General features: G+C 36.8%; 1 pseudogene; it reads left to right on the forward strand.

Annotated features, from left to right (window-relative positions):
* Nucleotides 1-298: 298 nt before the first annotated feature.
* LOC122237556 lies at nt 299-479 on the forward strand (annotated as a pseudogene).
* The last annotated feature ends 5,976 nt before the right edge of the window (nt 480-6,455 follow it).

The raw sequence follows: 6,455 nt of genomic DNA on the forward strand, positions 1-6,455 counted from the left end.
GTCATTTTCATTGGCTTCCGTATACTTTTTAATATCCTCTTTAACTTCTTGGTTAGCCCATTCATTCTTTAGTAGGATTTTCTTCAGTCTCTAAGTATTTGTTAACTTTCCACATTTTTTCTTGTGGTTGATTTTGAGTTTCATAACATTTTGGTCTGAAAATATGCACAGTATGATCTCGATCTTTTTGAACTTAGTCAGGGCTGATTTGTGTCCCAGTATATGATCTATTCTGGAGAACGTTCCATGTGCACTGGAGAAGAATGTGTATTCTGATGCTTTAGGATGAAATGTTCTGATCGCTTCTCGGCCTTTTGGCTAAGATCAAGTGTAGGATGAAATGTTCTGAATATATCTGTTAAGTCCATCTTGTCCAGTGTGTCATTCAAAGACATTGTTTCCTTGTTGATTTTTTGATTAGATGATCTGCCATTGCTGTGAGTGGGGTTTTGAAGTCTCCTACTATTATGGTATTACTATCAATGAGTTTCTTTATGTTTGTGATGAATTGATTTATATATTTGTGTACTCCCACATTTGGCACATAAATGTTTACAATTGTTAGGTCTTCTTGGTGGATAGACACCTTGATTATGATATAATGCCCTTCTGCATTTCTTGATACAGTCTTTTTTTTGTTTTAAGTTTATTTTATTTTTGAGACAGAGAGAGACAGAGCATGAGTGGGGGAGGGTCAGAGAGAGAGGGAGACAAAGAATCCAAAGCAGGCTCCGGTCTCTGAGCTGCCATTACAGAGCCTGACACGAGGCTCAAACCTACGGACTGTGATATCATGACCTGAGCCGAAGTTGGACGCTCAACTGACTGAGCCCCCTAGGTGCCCCAGATACAGTCTTTATTTTAAAGTCTAGATTGTCTGATATAAGTATGGCTAGTCCAGCTTTCTTTTGTTGACCATTAGCATGATAGATGGTTCTCCATCCCCTTATTTTCAATCTAAAGGTGTCTTTAGGTCTAAAGTGGGTCTCTTGTAAACAGCATATAGATGGATCTTGTTTACTTATCCATTCTGTTACCTTATGTCTTTTGATCGGAGCACTGAGTCCACTGATGTTTAGAGTGAGTACCAAAAGATATGAATTTATTGCCATTATGTAGCTTGTAGAGTTGGAGTTTCTGGTGTTGTTCTCTGGTCCTTTCTAATCTTTGTTGCTTTTGGTATGTATGTATGTATGTATGTATGTATGTATGTATATTTTCATCTTTTCTCCCCTCAGAGAGTTCCCCTTAAAATTTCTTGCAGGGTTGGTTTAGTGGTCATAAACTCCTTTGATTTTTGTTTGTCTGGGAAACTTTTTGTCTTTCCTTCTATTTTGAATGACAGCCTTGGTGGATAAAGAATTCGTGGCTGCATATTTTTCTGATTCAGCACATTGAATATATCCTGCCACTCCTTTCTGGCCTGCCAAGTTTCTGTGGATAGGTCTGCTGCAAACCTGATCTGTCTTCCCTTGTAGGTTAGGGACTTTTTTTCCCTTGTTGATTTCATGATTCTCTCCTTGCCTGAGTATTTTGTTAATTTGACTATGATATGCCTTGTTGATGGTCAGTTTTGTTGAATCTAATGGGGGTCCTCTGTGCTTCCTGGATTTTGATGTCTGTGTCTTTCCCCAGGTTAGGAAAGTTTTCTGCTATGATTTGCTCACATAACCCTTCTACTCCTATTTCTCTCTCTTCCTTTTCTGGGACCCCTATGATTCTGATGTTGTTCCTTTTCAATGAGTCACTGATTTCTCTAATTCTTAAATCGTGCTATTTTGCCTTAATCTCCCTCTTTTTTTATGCTTCATTGTTTTCTATAAGTTTGTCCTCTATATCGCTGATTCTCTGTTCTGCCTCATCCATCCTTGCCACCGTGGCATCCATCCGTGATTGCAGCTCAGTTATACCGTTTTTTATTTCATCCTATTTTTTACTTCTTTTACCTCTGCAGAAAGGGATTCTAGTCTATGTTTGACTCCAGCTAGTATTCTTATTATCGTGATTCTAAATTCTGGTTCAGACATCTTGCTTGTATCTGTGTTGGTTAAATCCCTGGCTGTCATTTCTTTGTGCTCTTTCTTTTGGGGTGAATTTCTTCGTTTAGTCAGAAGGGAGAAAAGGAATTACTGCTAAATTCTGTGGCTCAGGTTGTGCAGATTGTTGTGTTAATCCTCAAATCAGTTTTCTAGGTGTGCAGGATGGTTTAGTGTTGGTCTGTTTGTATTTCATGGATGCAAGACACACAAAAAACTTCCATGCTGTTCCCTCTTATTATCTTTTTAATAACTATGGAATCTATAGTGCTCTTGGTGACTTATGCCTTGTTTTCAGTTTTTTCTACTGACTAGTCTGGCTAAAGGTATCATTTTTATTAGTCTCTTTAAAGTTCATTTATTTATTTTGAAAAAGAAAGTGTGAGTGGGGGAGTGAGAGAGAGGGAGACAGAGAATCTCAAACAAGCTCTGTGCTGTTAGTGCAGAGCATGACATGGGGATCAATTGCATGTACCGTGTAATCATGACCTGGGCCAAAATCAAGAGTCAGAGACTCAACCAACTGAGCCACCCAGGTTTCCCTATTAGTCTCTTAAAAGACTAGATTTTGGTTACATTGATTGGCTGTATTGTTTTTCTGTTTCAATTTCATTAATTCCATTATGATCATTATTGTTTCCTTTTTTCTCCTTTCTTTGTATTTATTTATTTGTTTTTTAGTTTCTTAAGATGGAAGCTTAGGCCATTTATTTGAGACTTTATTCTTTTCTAATACAGATGTTTAGTGCTATAAATTTCCCTCTTAGTACTGCTTTATAAGCATACTATGCCATACATTTTGATATCTTGTGTTTCTATTTTCATTCTTTTAAAAATACTTTTCTAATTTCTCTTTTGAATTCTTCTTTGATGTATAGGATATTTAGAAATATGTTGCACAGTTTCCTAATATGTGGGGATTTTTAAAGAGATCTTTTAGTTATCAATCTAATTTAATGTCATTTGATGGAAGAATGTACTTTTATGACTTGAATCCCTTAACCTTTTTGAGATTTGTTTTATGGCTCAGAATGTGGTCTATCCTGATCAGTGTTTCATGTACACTTAAAAAGGATGTGTATTGCACTATTGTTGTGTAGCACATTCCATAAATGCTGATTAGGTCAAGTTGTTTCATGTTATTTTTAACTTATCTATATCCTTCTCGATTTTCTGGTTATTTTTTAATCAGTCATCCACATCAAGTATTAAAACATCCAACTATAAATGTGGAGTTGTCTATTTGTCCTTGTAGTTCTATCACTTTCTCCTTCATGTATTTTGACGTTCTTTTGTCAAGTACATAAACATTTAGGATTGTTACGTGCTCTTGATGAATTTATCCTCTCTTTCCTCGGTGTTTCATTTTGAATAGTTACTGCTGCTGTGTCATTGCAGTTTCTTCTTTAATGCCTAATCTGCCATTAATCCTGTTTTTTAATTCTCAGATATAATTTTCATTATTAGAAGTTTGATCTGGATTTCATTAATATTATCCATGACTTTATTAAACTCTTTGGACATATGGAATAGTTATAATAATAATTACTCTAATGTCCTTGCCTGCTAATTCTAACATCTGTGTCAGTTATGGATGGTTTCAGTTTATTGGTTTATTTTATCTTTGGGTCCTATTTTTTTCCATCTTTGCATGCCTGGTAATTTTTGATTGGAGGCCAGGCATCATGAGTTTTTCCTTGTTTGGTGTTGGATATTGTATACCTATAAATATTCTTGACGTTTGCTGTGAAGATTAGCTAAGTAACTTGGGAACAGTTTGATCCTTTCAGGTCTTGCTTTTAAGATTTGTTTGGTGGAATGAGCAGTGTGTCATCTAGGGCTAATTATTTTCCAATACTGAACTAAGACTCTTCTGAGTACTCTCTCCAATGTTCCATGAATGATGAGGTGTTCCAGTCTTGTTGATGGGAATGGGTGTTATTTTTGTCCCTTGTGAGGACCGAATACTATTTTATCTTGTCCTTTTTGCTAGCCTGCTGAATACGTGAGAAAGACCTTTGCAACTTTCCAGATATAATTGTGCAGTTCTCTTCTCTCTGAGATTGTATTTTGTGAAGGCTAGCTACTCAGGTTTACCTGGACTCTCAACTCCATCTCCTCAACCAGTAGGTCAGTGAAGTTCTGCCTGGATTGTCCCTTTCTGTGCTACAGCTAGGAACTTTCTCAAGGTAGTAACCTGGGGTAATCATAAGGTTTACCTGCTTTGTTTCCTGTCTCTCATGGACCACTGTCCTTTGTTGCCTAATATCCAGTGCCTTGAAATTGTTGTTTTATGTGTTTTATCCTTTATTGTTGTTTGAGTCAGTAGGGTAAATCTAGTCTCTGTTCATTTTGGCTGGAAGCAGAAGTTCTCATATGCAAAATTTTGTATATGTATGTATATGTGCACTTTTTCTGGAGAGTTATTACAGCTTTCACCAAAGTTTCTCAAGGGTATGTAACCCTTGATAAGATCAAGAAACACTTATTTTAGTAGTCATCATAGCCTTAAATTGTGTTTGTTTACCTATTTTTATAAATCTGTATATTACTTCACATATTTCTAAATTTTATAAATTTCAATCTCAACAAATTATAAATAGTGAGATTTTAAAAATAAACCTTTTATATCACTCTTAAATGTATCCAGTGGGTTCTAAACATCAGTCAAATGGTTACTCATAATTCTCCATTTTAAAAATAGTGAGCAAAATTTTCAATAGTAGAAAATTTTGCCTTACTCCTTTTGCTCTTAGAATTTACCTTCCCCTTTCATTTTTCTCATAGAATGTTATCCTAATGTAATATATTTTATGCTTGAAAGACTTTTTATTACTCTACTGTGTCTGAGGTCGCCAAGACCACCCCCAGGTTTGATTATTTGCTAGGAATTCTTACAGGACTCACCATATTGTTTGTCATACCCACAGCAAGGATTTATTTCAGGGAGAGCCCACAAAGAAAAACCAGTAAAGGGAAAAAACACACGTGGTGAAGTCTAGAAGAAATGGGGAGCAAGCTTCCAAGAGTCTTCTCTCAGTGGAATCACCCTGGCTGTACTTAGTTCTTTCAGCAATGAGTTGTGACAACACATGTGAAATGTTGTCAGCCAGGGAAGCTCATTAGAGACTCAACATCTGAGGTTTTAACTGGACACTGGTCATGTAGGCACCCTCTTTCTAGCACACACCATAATTCTAGATTCCCAGAATGAAAACACGTTTTCAGTAGAAACCATCATTTTAGTCTCTTTTTTTTTTTTGAACTACCTGACTTGAAAAAGTATGTATTACATCAAATTTTCTCTGTAAAGGGCCACAGAGTCAATATTATGGGCATTGTGTGCCAGATGGTCTTTGTCTCAGCTACTCAGCTCTGCAGTTGTGGCATGAAAGTAGCCATAGATTACATGTAAATAAGTGAGTGTGACTGTGTTTTAATAGAACCTTATTTATTAAAAAAGGTACAAGGTTGGGTTTACCTACACATTCCAGTTAGCCAGCCTCTATGTCACATAAGTTTAGAATCTGTTTCCTTTGGCAACAGCAACACCAATTTATTAGAAGCTGGCTATAGACACCAGTCAAGAAGATTCAGTGGCCTATAATGATGGCCTACTGAACATTAATGAAAAGATAGGTCTGAGTCTTCTGTAGACACGAGAGTTGATGGCTAATGACCTGAGACCTGAATTTTCACTGTCGTGAAGGTTCTTCACTGGATTTTGAATAGTTTATTTTGTGCCCTGGTAGGTTTTACACATGAGCAAAGCATCATCTCCAGTTTGGGAAAGAGTGAGAAATATGCTTACTTCCATAAAATGTGAGAAGGGCAGTTGTGAAGAGGGAAAGAACCCAACCCTCCATCACTACCTTGGTCTTATGCACATCACTTTAACAAAGAACACATTGGAAGGTGAAGCAGAGTCCAGAGAGATTCCTTTAAATGTCACCTAACCATCGACAATTCTTCCATCCCTCCAAGGGCACTTTAGTTTGAATCCCATCAGATTTACAGAACATCCTTTCTGTTTCCCAGCAGTTCAGCCAATTATAGCGCACATGTGTAGCCCTCTCTCCTGTGCCTGACTTGGTGGCGGTTATTCTCACAGCCATAATGTGTGTTGTCATCTCGATTCCCTCGTGTCCCAAAAGACTTGTGTCTACATATGCTACCACCTCTTCTTCCGACGAATTCAACCGATACCTGAAACTTAGCACTAACACTTGCTTTCAACAAAAATATTCACCGGATTACACTCACCAATAATTTTGAGACATTTTGGAAAAATTTGGTAAGAGTTAAGAAATCACATACACTTCTGCCAACTCAACCTTGCTCTGCCTCAGTTTCTTCATTTGTAAAATGGGAATAATAACAGTGCCTATATCAGAGGGTTGTTCCAAAGACTAAATGATA

Source organism: Panthera tigris, chromosome A3, assembly GCF_018350195.1.
Source record: "Panthera tigris isolate Pti1 chromosome A3, P.tigris_Pti1_mat1.1, whole genome shotgun sequence".
In the NCBI taxonomy this organism is placed as follows: Eukaryota; Metazoa; Chordata; class Mammalia; order Carnivora; family Felidae; genus Panthera; species Panthera tigris.